This window comes from Peromyscus californicus, unplaced genomic scaffold (assembly GCF_007827085.1).
Source record: "Peromyscus californicus insignis strain IS unplaced genomic scaffold, ASM782708v3 Scaffold_4__1_contigs__length_199733344, whole genome shotgun sequence".
NCBI classification, from domain to species: Eukaryota; Metazoa; Chordata; class Mammalia; order Rodentia; family Cricetidae; genus Peromyscus; species Peromyscus californicus.
In genome coordinates, this window is record NW_026294562.1 from 140,832,897 (window position 1) to 140,851,991 (window position 19,095).

At 39.4% G+C, this 19,095-nt stretch overlaps 1 long non-coding RNA gene across 2 annotated transcripts in view; it reads left to right on the forward strand.

Annotated features, from left to right (window-relative positions):
• The first annotated feature begins 1,534 nt into the window (after positions 1-1,534).
• LOC128095329 (uncharacterized) overlaps positions 1,535-19,095 on the forward strand; it is a 222,600-nt gene continuing 205,039 nt past the window's right edge. The window contains exon 1 of one of the 2 annotated variants that reach the window (XR_008213219.1): positions 1,535-2,710. This is a non-coding gene — a long non-coding RNA (uncharacterized LOC128095329). The remainder of the gene's footprint in view (positions 2,711-19,095) is intronic. The other variant, XR_008213220.1, reaches the window with a different exon arrangement.

Below are 19,095 nucleotides of genomic sequence, written 5' to 3' on the forward strand. Positions count from 1 at the left end.
ATTGGATTATGGAAATAACCTTTGTGCATAGGGTACAGAGGAATTGGTGGAACCTGCCTATATGGGACTTCCCAACATGGGCATATGGGCCTATGCAGCTATGCCATGCATGCGCCTAGATAGGTTACATATTCATGTTGCTCGCAAATTATGTGACCACACAGTGCATGTATTACTTAGGACATAAGGTCCTGTGGTGACTAAACATTGTTCCTGGCTGCTGGACTGTGCATATTTTCATATAGCTGGGGGTGTGTCTAGGAAGTATAACAATCTAGACTTGTTTTTCTTATAAAAAATAAGTGGTTAGAGGATACAGGTGAATGGGAGTGGAGACAGATTTTCTCCCAGAAATGCTTTCATTTGAGGTAGTGGGCATTGGTTAACTTTTGTGGGTATAGAAGGGGAGATTTTTGAGGTAGCTGGACATTCTGTGGTAGTTAATTGTGTTCCACGGTGTATGATCTTTGACTATTCCTTTGCTTCTTCGATCTTGCTGTGATAATCTGACAAGGTACTGGCAGGCTAAAGAGTTAGTTTAGAAAAAAATATTATTGGGGTAGGTCCACAAGGGGTCCCAGATGGAGCAAGGAGGGTCCTGATAGCAGAAAACTTTGAATGATACAGTTCTGAAGTGTTTCTGCCCTGTCCATGTAGTTCCAAACTGACATTGTCGCTTGGAATTATTTTCAAACATATTAAGGGACAATCACAGGGAATTTAAAATCTTCATTTTAATTTATATTTTAGAACGCTGCTATCAGAATTTAATGGTTAAGCTGGTGGTGGTTGCACATGCCTTTAATTCCAGCACTTGGGAGTCAGACCCAGGCAGATGTCTGTGAGTTGAATGCTAGCATGGTCTCCAAAGCGAGATTCAGGACACACACAAAAAATACACAGAGTTATCTGTCTTGCAAAAGAAAAATAAAAAGCGTATTTGGAGTATGTATAACCTTTAGGAATTGCCCCTGTGCCAACTAGAATGTACATTTGAGAGACATTAGCTCAGCCTGTTGGTTAGTAGTGTATGTCTTTGATTCTACCACCCCAGCATCTGACACTATGGCATATCCTGCTTTATGGGTCCCATCCTGTAAAAAGTAGCAGCCATCTGTGTACCAGGTGTAAGTGGCCTGAGGCAATGTGCACTCCTGTGTGTGTGAAGGATGAGGCAAAAATTCCTTTAGGATTTAAGTGCAGTGGTGAGATGTGGAATAGTCAGCACTAGTTCTAGGAAGGAGGATTGAAGTATTAACAAGTGGGCAAGTCTGGAAAGTAAGTGTTGTATCTTCCAGTAATAACACTTGGAGAGAAAAAACTCAGAAGCTGAAAAAGTTTTTAAGGCTTTGTAAGTTAAAATATGGAACAAATTATGGTGGGAAGGTGATGGATTAGGTGACCTAAAATTTAGTTTCTTTGATTCACTATTAAGGAGTATAACAGCCCCCAAATCACATATGATTGCTGACCCTCCCTGTGTGGTGAGGTGTAGTTTTTTGACAGGTATGCTACAGGTGCAATGGAGGGTCCCTGCTGTTGCCCTAGCGTCCCAAGAGTATAACATTCTCTTTCTGTTACATAGACGGAGAAGGGATGGATGAGTTGATCAGGGAAGTGTAGTGCAGAGTCCTGAAGCAGAGCCCATTGGAATTTCTGGAAAGGATTAATAATGGGGTGAATGAAGGATTCATGCAGGTTCCTTGAGCTGCCTCATATAAGGGATGAGCCAGGAGATTTAAAAAATGAAACACAGGATTATAAGGATTCAGCTATTTCTAGAAAGGATAGAATATCCTGTTTAGTAGAGCAGCCTGCAAAAAACTGAACTAGATGCTTTCTATCTGAAGTTATAACCTAGTATGGTATGGTAAAGTTATCAGTATGTGTGGGATCTTGAGAGAGTTTCCCATCTATGTTGGAGTTACCATTTTGATTTTATTGCACTAACCATTTTTGGTTATTTCCTTGCTTTCTTGTAATATTTTGTTGGCACTCAAATTGTCTAATATTTGTGCTCTTTAATTCCCTATATTTTTTAGAAGACACTGTCTTCATGCAGACATCATTTTTGTTTTAATACAAACTTTGTCTGACTATTGCATAAAATATTTTCTTATTCAAAGATTAATGGTGTGTTTCTGGATTGATTAGGTGATCTGGGACAAAACATTATAAGTTCTATGCCATTTGAATAGATTTGGAGTTCTGTATTAGTGATGTAAATGATGCTTTTTTTTTCCGACAGTCACAGCCAATGTTGCCTGTTGTAATGAGGATAAATATTTAGAAGACTGTCAGAAATTACATGCTTTCAGAGAACGTTCAGATGAAGGTTCTCATTTTGAGTCATCTACCTTCCTGGCCATGTGAAATATATGAAGTTATTATATTCCGTAGAGTTTGTGTTCCTGTCTATGTTATATGTCTGCAATTCTGAAAAAGGTTAGAGTGAAAACTAGACATGTCTTTGCATATGAAACCAGCAATACTGTATGAAGGGCCAAATGTTGGTAAATTATGACATTTGAAGGAGCTGTTCAAATCATCAACTTTACCTTGTTGTTTTCTTTGTTTTGTAGTTCGGATACCTGCAAATGTACATTAATAAAGCAGAGTGCTTATAAGTTGTAGATGTAACCAACTGTCTTATTAAATAAGAAACACAGAACCAATGCAAAGAAGAAAGCCAAGAGCTCAGAGCTAAGAGGTAAAACTTTACCCTTCCTCCTGCGGTGGTCCTACCTCTTAGAAAGAAAGCTACTTCCTGTGTTAAAGTCTTTACATAGACTTTTGGGTCTGCCTTCTCATTGGTTGTAAACCCAACCACATGACGGCCTTGTCACTGCATTTCTATATAGACCTCCAGTTCTTCTATGATTGGTATTGAGATTAAAGGCATGTGACTCCAATCCTGGCTGCATCCCTGAACACACAGAGATCTACCTAGCTCTGCCTACCAAGTGCTGGGATTATAAATATACACCACCACCGCCCGGCTTTCCTATGGCTTGCTAATAGCTCTGACCCCCGGACAACTTTAGTTATTAACATACAAATAACAATTTAGTACAAAATAAAATATCACCATAATAAGTGGAGATAATAGGTCTATGAATGGCTTAAGGGACTTTTTATATCATCCTAATAATGTAAACAATTGTTAAAAGGAACTCTTTTTTAAGAACAACAATGATTGCACATAATTTTACCAAATTCTGTGTTTTTATGTACAGGAGACTCCTCAGCAATTTTCTTGTATGATATGTGTGTGTGTGTGTGTGTGTGTGTGTGTGTGTGTGTGTGTGTGTGTGTGTCTATTACAAAAGAATAGAAGAGACATTGGTATGTGTATATTTTTAAACACACTGTTAAATGTCTAGACATATTTTTGTCTGAATCTTTCTTTACAGAACATCCGTATTGTTTTTGATATCATGAGACAAATCCTAAATTCCTATGATAGTTGCAGTTTAATAAGGCTCAGCTTAAGGTATGAAATAGCACATAACAATTTTGCTTGCCTCTTTTCCCCTCCTCCTATTCTCTGAGAGCCTAGCTTCATGGCTTAGATATCAGGAGCCATAATTACTGCTGCACCTCTGGGAATTTGTTGGGTCCATTCTGTCACTGAGTAGCATATATTCCACTGGTTTATTTTATTTTAGTTTTGTTTGTTTATAATTTTTTTTATTTTATAATTTAATTTAATTTTACATATCATGCACGGATTTCCCTGTTCTCCCCCTTCCCTGTCTTCCCCCCAGCTCACCCCCCATTCCCATCTCCTCCAGGGCAAAGACACCCCAGGGGATTAAGTTCAACCTGGTAGATTCAGTCCAGGCAGGGCCAGTCCCCTCCTCCCAGACTGAGCAAAGTGTTCCTGCATAAGCCCCAGGTTCCAAACAGCCAGCTCATGCACTGAGGACATGTCCCAGTCCCACTGCCTGGATGTCTCCCAAACATTTCAAGCTAATCAACTGTCTCAGTTATCCAGAGGGCCTGATCCAGTTGGGGGCTCCTCAGCTATTAGTTTATAGTTCATGTGTTTCCATTCGTTTGGCTATTTGCCCCTGTGCTTTTTCCAATCTTGGTCTCAACAATTCTGGCTCATACAAACTCTCCTCTTTCTTGCCAATTGGACTCCTGGAGCTCCACCTGGGACCTGGCCGTGGATCTCTGCATATGGTTCCCTCAGTCATTGGATGACATTTCTAGCACGACATATCCCACTGTTTTCAAACACTATTTAATCCACATGTTTTTCAATATATGCTGTCACTACTACTTTTATTCTTGGCCATTCTGATAAGTATAAGATAGTATTAGATCATCTGAGATCATCTCAGACACCTGCAATCGGGTCTGTGGTCCAATTATCCTCTCCATGCAGACCTGAGAAATGCCAGAAGGGCACAAGCAACTTTCAGGAGACTGGCCACAGTAGACAGAGACAGCCGGCAGCCTGAACAGCCATTCAAAGTTCCTCTGTAAAGTCGGAAATAACCAGTGTGGATATGGGGCAGAAGAATGCGTGGAACCTGCTTTTATAGTTCCCCCGAGCATGGGCATATGGGCCTATGTAGCTATGCCATGAATGCTCATAGGTTACATTGTCAGGCTGCTCACAAATAATGTGATAACCCTGTGCATGTATTACTTAGGATATAAGGCCATGTAATGCCTAAGAGTCTTACCTGCCTGCTGGACATTCCATGTGCGATCATTTATCTGGGAGGGTGGCTACGAATTCTAACATTCTAGACTCTTTGTTCTTATGAAAAATAAGGGGTTAGAGGTTACACATAAATGGAAATGGGGGCACAGTGTCTTCTGGAACTATTTCCAAATTAGGCTGTAGGCCTCACTTAACTTTTGGGGATAAGAAGGGGAGCTGTTAGGTACCTGGTCATCCTGAGGTGTACATGATTTTGTTCCACTGTTTGGGCCCTATGGACCTTTCTGTCTCTTCTTGGATCTGGCTGATTGAATCTGACAAGGTGCTGGTGAGGCAGAAGAAAAAGTTTAGAAAGAAATTATTTGGGGGAGTGCACTTGGGTCCTAGGGTGAGGGAGGAGGGTCTCAGGCTCAGGACAATTTAAATGATACTTATCTGAAGTGGATCTGACCTGTTCAGGTAGTTCCAAGGCAGCTCTGGAGCTGGCAAGAATTTTTAAAGATATTGAGAAGCACACAGGAAATTTAAAACCTTCAGCTGGTAACCATGATATTATAATGTTTAGCACTCTGCTACCAGAATTTTTTTGGTTCCTGTTAGTAGGAGGGAGAGAGAAACCTAGAACTTGCTTTCATTTTTATTTGATTATCAATCAGGCCTTTATTTTTCATCTGAGACAAAACTTAAGGCACCAATTTCCTTTATTATTTCCCCATCCAGAAGACACAGATGATCAAGTACTGAGGGTGTTTAACAGTTATAGATTGTTATATTATAGTATGTTTTGCAGAGCCTAGACACTTCGGAGTCTGGAGGTATAAATGCCTCTGGTTATTGTTTCTTACCATCTTGGTATATTTGGGTATATCTTGTAACTCAGGCTCTATGGCTGATGGTGGTCCTGTAACAGTCAGCTCAGTAGTTAACTAGAAATTTGAATATGTTATTAGAGACAGAGGAGAAACCAGATGAAGCACAATATGGTCAGTAGAGGCAGAAAAACTCAGAGAGGGAACCAGGAAGTAGACAAAACACATGTCATTCCCAATTCTGTTGGATTGAGTATGGTTGTGCAATGAAACCTCATTCTTCCAGAACTGGTGACAAGCCCATTGATCCTGGTGTCCTTTGGAACTTAAAGCAGCAGGGCTTTGTTTGTGATACTGTGTGTGAGGGGGAATTTCCTTGGATTGAGTGTAGGATAATAGGTTGTAGATGGGATAGATGAATGCAGTGGGGAAAGCCCTCAAGCTTAGCAGCTGTGGGTGTTAAAAGAATCATTTTGAGGGATTTGTGCCATTTAGGGGAAAGGGTGAAGGGTGCAAGTCTGGATAGGAAGGAAGAACCTGATCCCCAATGTGGATTGGGGGTGGACATGGATTATCATACGGCTGGGGAAAGGAAAGGTCAGTGAAATTCTTCAAGAGAGAGCAATGGTGATAGTTAGAGGAGTGAGGGTGTGACCAGGGAGAGGTGAAGGTTTGGATAGGAAGCCTAGGGTTAGAGCCTGTCTCCAATGCTTGAGTGTGAATGGTGAAATTGGAAATGGATGTTTGGGAAGAGCCTAGAACTGATAAGAACCAGAGGCAACAATTTTACCCAGTCAAGCTGAAGTTCCTGTGACATCTTAGTAAAAATGTTTTTAAAAGATCAGTTGGGATGCTCTACCTTCCCTGGGGGTTGAGGAAGGTAAAGAATATTAAATTGGTGTGGTATATTAAGAGCCTTAGATAGGTTCTGACAAATCTTTGAGGTGAATTCTGGACCATTATCACACTGGAGGGAGGCAGATTCCCCAAATTAGGAATCATTTTCTGGAGAAGGAGATCTGCAAGTGTATGAGCCTGCTTATGACAAAATGGTATGGCTCGACTCAATTAAATAATGAGTCTGCTTTAATGAGGAGATAATTCTTTTGACAATGGGCATATGGGTAAAAGTCAGTTGCCATCTATGTTCTGGAAGGTAACATCTAGCCTGTTGGGAGGAAAAAGTTCGGCTCTGATGTTTGCAATTCGAATTTGATTTTGACAAATTTCACAGGAGGCAGTAATGTTTCTTAAGAACTGTACGTCCTCAGAGGTAGGCTGTACATGGGATTTTATGAATTGAGACAGAGAAAGTCTATTAGGCTGAGAGAGTCCATGTAGGTAGGACAGAATTTGGCTAGTGTCAGGAGGTGAATGTGAGGATGTGGCCTGCTCTTTGTGGATTCCTGTGGTGGGTGGGGGATGTCTGGTCCCTGGAGTGCCACTGTCCTAGCTGCCTGGTCAGCCTAGTTTTTTCTCTTAGGGACGATGGAACTGTTGAACTGCTTAGACTGACAGTGGATGATGCCTATAGCTTTGGGGAGTTGGGAGGCCTTTAGTATAGCCAGTGTTAGGTGTGAGCAAGATATGAATCCTCCCTTTGCTGTAAGGAGTCTGTGTTCTTTCTAGAAACCAGCATGAGACAGGAGAATATGAAAAGCATATTTGGAGTTTGTATAAATATTTAGCTGTTGCCCCAGTTCCAATTGGAAGGCACGGTGAAATCTATCACCTCAGCCTCTTGATTAGTAATGTGTGTGGTAATGCCTTTGCTTCTACCACCTCAGCATCTGACACTATGTCATAGCCCACTTTATGTGTCCCCACATGTGAAAAGCAGCTGCCATCTGTTTATCAGGTATACGTGGCCTGAAGTAATGTGTCCTCCTGTGTATGTGAAGGACAGGGCAACAGTTCCTCTAGGTTTCAGTGCAGGAAAGAGATAGAGAATTGTCAGGGTTAGTTTGAGGAAGGTGGCTTGAAATATGAAGGGGTGGAGAAGCCTGGAAAGCAAGAATGGCATCTTCCAGTAACACTACATGGAGAGAAAGAACTTGAGAAGGAGATAAGATTTGTAAGAATTTATAAGTTAAGAGATAGGACAGGTTATAGTGGGAGAAAGTAGTTGTGAATGACCTAAAGGTTAGTTTCTTTGATTCCCAAATAAGGAGCTCAGCAGCTTTTAAAACACAAATGCAACATGCCTGTCCTTGAGTGGTAAGATCAAGTTTTTTTGACACTTATGCTACAGGTGGAAACAAGATTCCAAGATAATGCCCTAGGGCCCCAAGGGCATATCCCTCTCCTTCTGTTACACAGAGGGAAAATGACTGTGTTAGTTTTGGGAAGATTAAGGGCAGCCTTATGAAGATATGCAAGGAGACAGTCCATAATTTGGACCTTGAACTTGGGAGGCACAGCCAGGCAGAACTCTGTGAGTTAGAATCCTGCCTGGTATACAGAGGGTGGCCCAAGACAGGCACCTAAATTACACAGAGAAACCAATTTCTTAAAACCCAAATATATGTATATTTTTTCCTACAATAGAAACTGACAGAAACAGACCACAGAGACAGCATTCAGATGAACTTGGCAAACTAGAGCCACAATCAGAAAAATCCAGACAGGAATGGAGCCTTACTTTCAGATAGCTAGATTTTAGGACAAAGCACTGGAAATTCACTTAGACAACAGGCAACATCACCAGTTTTCTACTGTTAGTTGGAGGCAGAGTCCAGGGTAAATTACATTTTAGCCACATTCCCCTTTCAGCCTCCCTACTTCACACACAGGAAGATTCTTAAAAGTGCCATTCCCCTATTATTAGCCTGTATCCATTCAAGAAGCCTGATCATAAACGAGACATCCATCTGTTTCCCACTAGCAATAGCTTAGCTGAGGAAAGCCAGTGATCAGTGAGTCACCATTAGCCCTTATTTTGAGTGCTTAGCATCATTTTAGTTGATTTTTTCAGTCTTATGTGTAAATTCTGTCCCCATGTAGGAATGTCATTTGTAGCTCGGGTTTTGTGTCCCACCAGACTATTCCCAAATAACCACACACTTATTAATAATTATAACTCAAATTTATTACTAGCTACCTCATACATTTTCAATTAACGCATAACACTTATTATTGCTCTGCCTTGTGGCGTGGATCCTTTTCACAGTATTGCAAGTTCACCTCCTTCTCTCTTAGTCTCTTCACAATTCTGGGATTCCTCCCTTATTCCCAGAAACCTTGTTGTCTGGTCCTCCTGCCTAAATTTATCCTGCCTAGGTATAAACCAGTCAGGTTCTTTATTAAATCAATCACAATGATATATATTCAGACATTGTAAAGGAATATTCCCCATGCTGATCTTGTTTTTTTCATACAAACCCCATTTTATTTAAATTGCTATGGAGCGGTTGATTTCCATCCCTGCTGTCTGTTTGACAAGTTTTATATTGAAATCTATATGTAGAAATATTTGTCAAATATAATTATATATATGTTTAGTCTGAAATATGTGCATTTATTCTTTAAATATTTCACTTACTAAGCAGTTACTTTATGTTTAATCTCAGCCATAAATCTGAAGAACAATCATATTTCATGGAAATTGAAACTGCCCATGTGATGCTTAATTTTATACCACAGACTTAGCTGAGATCTACGTGTGCTTTTGGAGGCAAATCAACATAGTAATTTTATTATGTATATGTAGGTTGCAGTATATCTTGGGGAACACAATATCACCACATTTCCCATTTTATTCTAAAATAAAAAATCTTAAAACTAATACAAGTAAAACTATATCCAGTAAGTATATACAATATGTTCAGACAGCCTTTTGAGGGCCCTGACAACAGCATCCCAATGCCAGCTTAAAGCAATTCCAGAAGAGAATATATCATCCCATGTTCACTGTTCAGAAAAGGCTGAAATGCTGGGTCAAAAGAAAACTCCCTGTCATAGAGGCAAGATGGTCAACTATAATGCCCATTGACATAGCAGAAAAAAAGTTTCAGAGTTGTAAATAGAAAAATTATTAACTTACATGGATCTGCAATAAGATAAGACACTTGACATTCATTGTACAGAACCACAGCGGTATTATGTAAGACCATAATTTGCTTGTACTTAAAGATTAGAACTTCAGGGCCTTAAAAATGGCAGTAGATACAGATGTTGAGCCCTAGAAAAATCTGTTAGGTAATAGTTCTTAGTATAGGTAGGACTCATGATTGAGTCCTAGCATTGGTATTTGTGAAGGGTGAATGTGAAGGGGCATCAAAATAGCTTGACCAAACAGGCTTGACAGTCCTAGGGTCCTAAAGACAGCTTCTGTGACAGGCTTACTGGCAGGTAACACCCTGATCCAGGAAAAGCCTTAAGCTGATACCTCCCAGGGATTCACCCAGGGATAGAAAGTACCTGACATCCCAAACATTCCAAACATTAGATAAGATGGTCAGATGTCCTTGAGTCTACCACCCATCTATTTTTTTTTGTTTACTGATACCCTAGAAAACTGTCAGCCAGTTAGGTTCATGGACACTGGAAATCCCCTTGCCCCAACCTCTCATATGATAAAAACTCTGCCCTACCTGAGCTCAGGGCTCACTGCTCTCACCACTGTGTGAGACAGAGAGGATCCAAGCTCTCCAGAGTTTGAAATAAAGGCTTTTGCTTCTTGATGCTGGGGTTTGGGAGGAGAATTACATTATCAATGTCTAGTCTATTAACAATTTATAGATTCATACAAAAAATTTCATTAATTATCCTATTTAAAACAAGTAGTTCCTTTTAAAAAATAGATTCATAAATCTACCTATTATCTTTTCATATCCATATTCTCTCTTTTTTCCTTTCTGAATAGATTCAGAAGTCTACATTTTATCTTATCATTTCTATATGTACATTTTTTCTATTCAGAGTAGATACAATAATATACCCTATTCTATATCCACTTTTTCCTTTTTCTTCTCTCTTTTTTAAAAAAAAAAAAACAAGAATCCTCAATCTGATCTCCTTTATTTAGCTTTTTTTTTTAGAGCATTAAAAATTAACTTGTAACCAAGCATTATAAACAATCGTAATTAACCATAAGCCATTGAACAACTGAAAAACACCCACTCCAACTCTTGGGCATGTGGGCATAGTTTTCTTAAAATTACCTCCTGCTTTTTGAGGGCAAAGACAACTTTAGGAGACTCTGAAAAAAAATTTGAGTTTACTTGTCAAGTCCTGAGAAATGTAGCAGAATCATTTGTTATCTAGTCTCTGCATAATCAAAAAGTGCACAGCTTGTCTCAAGTCCTTGATGGAGTTGTCTGTGAATCTGGATCATCTCAGCTAGCCAACTTGAAATTTTCTGAGCAGTTTGTAGTCCAAAATGATCTTTCAGTGGTGTTAATCAGCACAATGGCTTTATCATAGTCCATGTGGAATCTTCATTGTGTGGTCCTGTCATGATTTTGAAGATTTCAAATTTGCTGTTAGGCATGGGCATGGTTTCCTACAGAAATTTTCTTTTATCTTTATTTATTTTATTAATTTTTTGTGCCTCCTCTGTTGTTTGGACCAATCACAGTCTGATAAATGTCTGTTTTTGGAACCATGACTATTTTTCCTTAGAAGAGAATCTTTTAACAGCAATTTCTATCCACCACTGGCCTCGCCAAACTTCGCCAAACTGACCTTGGCCAATGCTTTCTTGTAACAAGGATGGTTCTGGCAATATTTCTCTGAACAAGCAGTAGTAAACCATTCAACTCCAGTAGCAGCATCACCATCAACACCAATATGATGACAAGCAGCTTGTAACTCAGAACAGTGGCAGCAGCTTGCATAGTCTTTTTAATAAAGGTCTTATTAATAAAAAACTTGGTGCCAACTTTTAGGGTGAATTCTATAGATCAGAGGAGCAGAACAAGCCACAGCCACATCACATGGATTTTCCGTTAAGTGTGGAAATTTGAGAGAGTTTCCCATCTGTGTTGGCATTACAACTTGTGATTTCTTTGTACTAACCATTTTGATTGTATGCTTTCTTTCATGTAGTAGTTTGTTTGTGCTCAAATTTTGCAATATTTATGCCTGTCAATTCCCTATCATTGTTAGAAGACACTGTCTTCACAGCAGACACCCTTTCCTTTTAATAAGAACTGTTTGTGACCATTGCATTTAATATATTCTTATCCCAAGATTAATGCTGAGTGTTCTGGCTCTATAAAGTGGCCTGAAACAAAGCATTATAAGTTCTATACTATTTGAGAAATTGTGGAGTTATGTAATAGTGATTTAAATGATACTTTTTTTCTGGCAATCACAGGTAATGTTGCTTTTGACTATAAGGATGAATATTTAGAGGAAAGTCTGAAATCATATGTTTTCAGATAAGTTACAGATGAAGGTTATCCTTCTGGGTCTACTATCTCCCTGGCCATGTGGACTATGCTAGCTTATTATATTGGGCAGATTTTTGTGTTCCTGTCAGTGACATATGTCTGAGTTTCTGAAAAGAGTAAGAATGAAAACTTCAGACATGTCTTTGCAAAATAAATGAGCAATATTCTATGGAGGGCTTAATGTTGGTAAATTATCACATTTGAAGGAGGTAGTAAAATCATCAACTTTACCTCGTTGTTTTGTAGTCCTGTTAGCGGCAATTTTACCTTAATAAAACAAAATGATAATAAATGAACATAACAGATCTATCAATTGCTTAAGTGACTGTTATTAAAATCCTCATAGTGTAAACAATTGTTAAAAGTACCTCCTGTTTAAGTACCACCTGTTGGGTGGAAAAAGTTTGGCTCCAATATTTGGAATTGGGATTTGACTTTTGGTAAATTTCACAGGAGGCATTAATAGTTCTTAGAACTGTAAGTCCTCAGAGGTCGGCTGTAGGTGGGCTTTCAGGAACTGAGACAGGGCATGACTATTAGTGTGAAAGAGCTGATGGAGATAGGACAGAATTAGCCTAGTGTCAGGAGTTGACTGTAATGATGTGGGCTGCTTTGTATGGATTCCCTGTGATGAAAGTGGCAAGTCTGGGCCCTTAAGGGACACTCTCCTTGATACCTTGTCAGCCTGCTTTATTCTCTTAGAGATGGTGGAACTGTTGAAGTACTTACACTGACAGAGGATGATTCCTATATCTTTTGGGAGATGGAAGGCTTTGAGCATGGCCATTATTTGGACTGAGTTAGATATGAATCCTCCCTTTGCTGTAAGTAGTCTGTTCTCTTTCCACATAGTAGCATGGGACAGTATGTTATTAAAAGCATATTTGGAGACTATATAACAATTAGGGATTGCCTCAGGTCCAGTTGGAAGGCACGGAGAAAGCTACCAGCCGAGCCTGTTGTTTAGTAATGTGTGAGGGTAATGCCTGTGCTTTTACCACCTCGGCATATTACACTATGTTATAGCATGCTTTATGTGTCCCCTCCTGTGAAAAGCAGTTGCCATCTGTTTATCAGGTATAACTGGCCTGAGGCAATGTGCCCTCCTGTGTATGTGAAGAATGGGGCAATAGTTCCTCTAGGTTTCAGTACAGAAAAGAGATAGAGAACTATAAGGGCAAGATTGAGGAAGTTGGTTTGAAATATGAAGCTGTGGACAAGACTGGAAAGTAAGTGTGGCATCTTAAAGTATCACCACCTGGAGAGAAAGAACTCAAGAAGGAGGTGAAGTTTGTAAGACTTTATAAGTTAAAAGATCGAACAGGTTACAGTGGGAGAGGAGAGTTGGAAGTGACCCAAAGTTTAGGTTGATTCCCAAATCAGGAGCACAGCAGCTGCTAAAACATGAATGCAAGGTGCCTATCCCTGTGTGGAGAGGTCTAGTTTTATTGACAGTTATGCTACAAGTGCAAAAAAGGGGCACAGATGATGCCCGTGGGCACCTAGGGCATAACTCTATCTTTCTGTTACATAGAGGGAAGGGCTGAATTATGTCTGAAAGGTTTAGGGTCAGCCTTTTGAAGACCTGCAAGGGGCAGTTCATAAATCAATCCTAGGATTTGGAGGCAGAGCCAGGCTAAACTTGGTGAGCTAGAGGCCAGGGTGTTCTAGAGAATGAAATCCAGGACAGGCACCAAAGCTACACAGAGAAACCCAATTTCTAAAAAACAATCAAACAAAGAAAAAAACAGGAAAAAGGAAACAAAAGGACCACAGATCTTATCTTGTGTCTCCACCCACAACTCTGAATTCCTATATCCTATAGTAAAGTTGAGACTGGAAAATGTTGGTACATTGGAATCATCAACCACCTCTGATTCTCTTTGGATCTTTCTGCCATCTCTTCAACACAAATATGTGGGGATCAGGTATTGTTTTGCAGAAGACATTAAACTTCAGAACATAATACCCCAAAGCCTCTCTGGCTCTATAGAAAGACCCACCCTGCACATCATTGTGTTGTTTCCCAACTATTGTGTGAAGTACATTTTTGATTAGGGCCAAGAGATGCACAGATATATTAGTATATCCCTGTCATTAGGTCTTAGTTTATTTCTATATGACCGTGGCAGAAGGAAAGAAATTGTTTTTATATGAGTCTGTCATTTGAAAGTTGCTCACTATTTTCCCTTTTAGGGTATGTAGCTTCTGAGAGAGGAAATTTTTTTCTTCCTCATTTTAATCCACTATCACACAAAATAAACTTCTGTCCTATCATATACAGTCAATCCCAGCGAATCTTCTAAATAGCAGCAGATGGATTTGTCTTCTATGATGACATTAATATGTAGGGACTTATAAAGAGCTTCTTTCCATCATATTATGTGGTGTAAGTATATTTTTGAAATGGTCTGTGGAGCTTCATGGTTACACTAAAGCCATATCTTTGGACATAATTTCAAAGAAATAAAAAATTGCTGCAACATGAGTGAAAAAACTCTGACACTTCATCACACTATAAGTAATTCAGTTTTCATAATATCTCTATACATATTTTATGATGTATTTCAATCAATTATAATATTTATGTAAATTGTATATGTGTATATGTGTGTGTTTGCTCCTGCATATATATGAATATACATATACACAGATACATATGCATTTTTATACTATCTTGACATAGTTTAGAATTCTATTCATGCATACATTTAGATTATTTCACATATCTTTTTGCTCCTTTAATTTTATATCTGCACTGCAAACTATCAAAATAAACACCTCTATTTACTAATGTTATTTTACCTAATTGTTCATCTACAAATGTATACATAACTAACAAAACCTGTATACAGAATATGGTGATTAGGTGTAGCCATTTTAGCATTTTTTTCTTTTGGATTTTTGAGATAGGGTTTCTCTGTGTAGTTTTTGTCCTGTCCTGAATCTCCCTCTGTAGACCAGGCTTGCATAGAACTCACAGAGTTCTGCCTGCTTCTGTCTCCCGAGTGCTGGGATTAAATGCCCGTGACACAATTGCCTGGCACCTTATAAAGTCTTTACCATTTGAACAGTTGTGATATGTTGTAATACTAATGTAAAATATGCTTTTTTTTTTTACAGTAACAGTCAATGTTGCCCGTGGCTGCAAGGATAAAGAGTTACAAGACTGTATGAAATTATATGCTTTCAGTGAAGTTATAGATGAACGTTCTCTTTCTGGGTCTACTATCTACATGGCCATATGGAATATGCTAGGTGAAAGAGCAGAGGAGTGAGGAGGTGATCAGGGAGAGGTAAATGTTTGGATCAGAGCCCAGGAGTTAGAGCTAGTAATCCATACATGAATTCAAATGTTGGGATTGATAGGGCTTGCTTGGGAAGTGTCCACAGCATGAAAAGAACTAGAAACAATAATTTCACCAAGTCAGGGTGAATTTTCATTGGCATCTTAATAAGATTGTTGTTTAAAGATTATTGGTATACTGTACCTTCCCTGAGGACTTATGATGGTAAGGGATATGAAAATATCAAGGTATATTAAAAGATTAGATATGGTCTGGAAAATCTGGAAGGTGAACTCCAGACTAATATCAGACTGATGAAATGCAGGGATCACAAATCCTGGAGAAGGAGGTCAGGGATTGTCTGAGGCCACTTATTAGAAATAAGAAATAACTCTACACAATTAGAAAATGAGTCCACCACTATGAGGAGATATTTAATTCGTCTGACTGTGGGCATATGGGTAAAACTGAGCTGCCAGTCAGGCCTATGAAGGTAACCTCTAACCTGGTTGGTGTGAAAAGTTTGGCTCCAAAATTTGGAACTGTATTCTGTCTTCTGACAAATTTTACAGTAGCCAGTAATAGGTTTTAAGGACTGTAACTCCTCAAGTTAGGTGTAACTGAAGTTATCCTGTTCCTTCCCAGATCCCATGGCACTAAGAACCAACCAAACACACAGAGAATTATATTATTTACAAACTGTATGGCCTAATGGCTCAGGCTTCTTGTTAGCTGTTCTTATATCTTAAATTAACCCATTTCTATTAATCTATAAGTTGCCATGTAACTCATGGCTTAATAGTATCATTTCATGTTGCTTTTCAACATGGATTCTGGCAGCATTTTCCTCACTCAGCCTTCCACTTCCACAAACTCTCCTCTCTCTTTGTCCTGCCTATACTTCCTGCCGACTACTGGCCATTCAGCCCTTTATTTATTTACCAATCAGAGCAACACATTCAGAGCATACAGCACATCCCACAGCAGGGAGACTGTAGGTTCCCTTCAATGAACAGAGACAGAGCAAGACTATTAGGGTGAAAGAGCTGGTGTAGATAGGACAGAATTGGCCTAGTGACAGGAGATGACTGTGAGGATGTGGGTTGAACTATATGTATTGCCTGTGTTGAAGGACATGAGCCTGGGCTCTAGACTGCCTCTGTCTTGATGCCAGGTTGATATTGGTATTTCCCTTAGAGATGATAGAGCTGTCAATATGATGAGATTGACAGTGAATAATTCCTATTAAATTTGGGAAATAGGAAGCTTTTATCATGACCATTATTTGGCCTGAGTTAGTTATGAATTGCCCTTTTGCTGTGAGAAGCCCATGCTTTTTCCAGATGAGTGTGTGACAGTAGGATATCAAAAGTATATTTGGAAACTGGTGGTGGTGGCACATGCCTTTAATACCAGCACTCGGGAGTCAGAACCAGGCAGATGTCTGTGAGTTCAAAGATAGCGTGGGCTACAGAGCAAGCTTCAGGACAGGCACCCAAATTACACAGAGTTATTAGTCTTGCAAAACAAAACAAAAGCATATTTGGAGTATGTATAAACTTTAGGAATTGCCCCTGTGCCACCTGGAAGGTACAGGTGAGAGACATTATCTCAGGTTGTTGGTTAGTAGTGTATGTCTTTGATTCTACCACCTCAGCATCTGACACTATGGCATATCCTGCTTTACGGGTCCCAACATGTAAAAAGGAGCGGCCATCTGTGTTTCAGATATAAGTGGCCTGAGGCAATTTACACTCCTGTATGTGTTAAGGATGAGGCAAAAATTGCTTTAGGATTTAAGTGCAATAGTGAGATGTGGAATAGTCAGTACTAGTTCGAGAAAGGATGATTGAAGTATTAACAAGTGAGCAAGTCTGGAAGGTAAGTGTGGAATCTTCCAGTAATAACACTTGGAGAGACAAAACTCAGGAAGTTGAAAAAGTTTGTAAGACTTTATAAGTTAAAAGATGGGAGAAGTTTTTGTGTGAAGACAATGTATTAGGTGACCCAAAGTTTAGTTTCTGTAATTCACTATTAAGGAGCTTAGCAGCCCCTAAATGACATATGATTGGTGACCCTCCCTATGTGGTGAGGTGTAGTTTTTTTGACAGGTATGCTACAGGTGCAATGGAGGGTCCCTGCTGGTGTCCTAGATTCCCAAGGGTATATCACTCTCTTTCTGTTACATAAACGGAGAAGGGAAGAGTTGACCTGGGAGTTGTAGTGCAGAGTCCTGAAGCAGAGCCTATTGGAATTTTTGGAAAGGATTAATAATGGGATGAATGAGGGATTAATGCAGGATCCCTGAGCTGCCTGATATAAGGTGTGAGCCAGGAGAATAAAAACATCAAACACAGGTTTACAAGGAGTCAGCTATTTCTAGAAAGAACAGAATATCCTGTTTAGTAGAGCAGCCTGCAAAAGACTGAATTAGATGCTTTCTATCTGAAGCTATAGCCTAGTATGTTGTGGTAATATTTACACCAAAATAGGTGATCTGAGGAGTAGAGAGCTCCATTTTGGAACTTGAGACTCCATACCTCAGGCTGTACAAAATATTTAGAAAATAATAGTAGAATCTTATCTACTAATTGTAAAATTTAAAGCCAATGAGGGAGAAGGACAGCAAGTCACAAGCTGGGGATTGATGAAATAGTTGTGAGATGTCCATGAATATGTGTGTCAAGACAGTCCATGTTACCTACATGAACAGGAAAGTACCTACGTCTATCCAGGATAAGGAAAAGATGTTTTGAGACAGAGGGCTGAGACGTATAGAAAAGAAGGTATCCTTGAGATATAGAACTGAGTAATGTGTGGATAGTGAAGGAATAGTGTAAAGATTTGTGTAAAGATCAGGCATTACGGGATTGAGAGGACCACTGAAGATCTAATGAGCTGCAGGTGCACTGATATTTTATTTGGGCTGAAATGTAGTGATTTTTTTCATTTCTGCTTTATTAAAGCTTCCTGGAGATCAGGCAGGAAAGACCAGCCATTTTAAGTAAACAAAATTTCAGGTAGCACACACCCTTAATCAGATCACTTATCAGACAAGGTCTCCATGTGTTCAAGGCCATACTAGGGAATAGAGCAAAGCATGGTGACACACTCCTATAAGGCCAGTACAAAACATAAAAACCTGAAATTCTGTACAGACATACAATGTAAAGAAGAGATAGCTGGTGTAATATAGCCAATTATAGGGCATAAGAACAAGGCAATAAAATCATGTGTAAGACAGCAAGTAGCTTGCATTTGGAAGTTGAATGGTTGGTGAGGTAACGTTTGTATGTGACTTTTCCAATTTCCCTGATCTCTAAGTCTTCATCCCTATATTTGGCACTGTGTCTTTTTTTATTTAATGAGACTTAACTATAAGTATAGAGGAGTTAAAAGGAGAAGAATTTGGATGAAGTAGCATATTTCTGAGAAGTTCATGGATGATAGTCTTAAGTCCTCTAAGGCTCTGGAGTGAAAGAGTGTACTGAATTTGAGTGATGTACCAGGTAGGGTGCTGGAACTGGATAACAATAAAGTGATGGTTTCTAGCAACAGGAGTCTGGCCATCCATGACTTTGGCTTCCACATTAGAGATTGAAAGGGATATGACATGTCATAGATGGAGGGCTGAGTGTCAAAAAGGAGGAGGAGAGGAGCTGCTGACAAATCTGTGGTAGGAAAATGTGGGCACAAATGAACTAGAAGCTAGTGCCTTAGCTAAAATATTTCATTCCATTAGGCCTACAGGTCAGGTTTGCACATACAAAACTGTGTGTAAGAGATATTCTCATGAAAATACATTTAAGTCATGGGGTTTGGTGAGGTAAGTTAGGGTGTCACTCTACTCAGACAACAGGGAGATTGGAACGACAGGTAAAACCCCAAAACTCCCACAGGATGCAGTAAGGCCTCCAGTGTCCAAA